Genomic DNA, 1,752 nt, shown 5'->3' on the forward strand with positions numbered 1-1,752 from the left:
TCTGGCTGGAGCGGGGTTGGGGTGGCACAGATGGGACAGAGGTGGGTTTGGGGTGACACAAATGACACAGGGGGGACACAGGTGACACAAATGACCCCCAGGTGACACAAATGACACTCAGGTGACACAGGGAGGTGACAAATGACCCACCTTGTTGGGGAGGGACCTCTTGGTGGAGCCACGAGGGAAGGTTTGAGGATGACACGGGTGGGGTTGGGGTGACACAAATGACCCAGGGGGGACACAAATGACCCAGGGAGGTGACAAATGACACAAATGACACTCAGGTGACCCGGGGGGGTGACAAATGACCCACCTTGTTGGTGAGGGACCTCTGGCTGGAGCGGGGTTGGGGTGGCACAGGGAGGTCAAGGTGGGTTTGGGGTGACACAAATGACACAGGGGGGACACAGGTGACAGAGGGAGGTGACAGGTGACACAAATGACATCCAGGTGACCCAGGGGGGTGACAAATGACCCACCTTGTTGGGGAGGGACCTCTGGCTGGAGCGGGGTTGGGGTGGGACAGGGAGGTGACAAATGACTCAGGGGTGACACAAATGACCCAGGGGGGACACAAATGACACAGGGGGGTGACAAATGACACAAATGACCCCCAGGTGACCCAGGGGGGTGACAGGTGACCCACCTTGTTGGGGAGGAACCTCTGGCTGGAGCAGGGTTGGGGTGGCACAGACAGGTTTGGGGTGACAGGGGTGGGACAGGGAGGTGACAAATGACTCAGGGGTGACACAAATGACCCAGGGAGGTGACAAACGACACAAATGACCCCCAGGTGACCCAGGGGGGTGACAGGTGACCCACCTTGTTGGTGAGGTACCTCTTGACAGGTGACATAGGGGGAGGTTTGGGGGTGATGGGGGAAGTTTGGGGTGACACAAATGACACAGGGGGGACACAAATGACACAGGGAGGTGACAGGTGACACAAATGACCCCCAGGTGACCCAGGGGGGTGACAAATGACCCACCTTGTTGGTGAGGTACCTCTTGCTGGCCACGGCCGGCAGCCTCAGCACCCTCTCCAGCGCCTCCCGCACCGACAGCCCCGTGGGGAGGCTCAGGGGGCGCAGGGGGGGACGGGACTGGCTCAGGTGGAACTCCTGGGGGGGGGAAATAACAAATTTGGGGGTCCCAAAATTAGGGGAGTCGATTTGGGGTCCCCAAAAATAGGGAGGTCCCCTAAAATTCAGGGGTCCCAATTTGAGGTCCCAATTCAGGAGGGAAAATGAGGGGGTCCCAATTTGGGAGGGGATTGGGAGAGGTGGAACTCCTGGGGGTAAATTTGGGGGTCAGGGGGTCCTAAAATTAAGGGGGGTCCCTAAATTAGAGGGGGTCCCAAAAATTAGGAGAGGGTCCCCAAAAATAGGGGGTAAAATTTGGGTCCCCAAAATGGGGGTCCTAATTAAAGGGTCCCCATTTTGGGGCTTTCCTCCCCCTCATTCTCCCCTCCTCAATTGGGGAGTCCCTTTGGCCCCTCCTCCCACCCCAGGGGTCCCCAGCCCCTCCCCTCACCTTTGGGGTCATTTTGACCCCTCCCCCATTGGGGGTCCTTGATCACTCCCGAGGGTCCTACCCAGCCCCTCCCCTTTTGGGGGTCCCTTGACCCTCCCCCTTTTGGGAGGTCCTTTGACTCCTCCCCTTTTGGGGGTCCCTTGCCCCTCCCCAAACTGGGGTCCCACCCAGCCCTCCCCCTCCCTTGGGGTCCCTCCCCACCTTTGGGGGTCCCTTG

At 59.4% G+C, this 1,752-nt stretch overlaps 1 long non-coding RNA gene across 1 annotated transcript; it reads right to left on the minus strand.

The window, feature by feature from the left end:
* Positions 1 to 280: 280 nt before the first annotated feature.
* Positions 281 to 1,138, minus strand: LOC126653213 (uncharacterized). The gene is made up of 3 exons (XR_007632148.1): positions 992 to 1,138; positions 666 to 825; positions 281 to 332 (listed from the first exon to the last, which is right to left on the minus strand). It is a non-coding gene; the product is annotated as an uncharacterized LOC126653213 (long non-coding RNA).
* Between the last annotated feature and the right edge of the window lie 614 nt (positions 1,139 to 1,752).

This window comes from Myiozetetes cayanensis, unplaced genomic scaffold (assembly GCF_022539395.1).
Source record: "Myiozetetes cayanensis isolate MyiCay16 unplaced genomic scaffold, myiCay2020 scf974, whole genome shotgun sequence".
Lineage (NCBI taxonomy): Eukaryota > Metazoa > Chordata > Aves > Passeriformes > Tyrannidae > Myiozetetes > Myiozetetes cayanensis.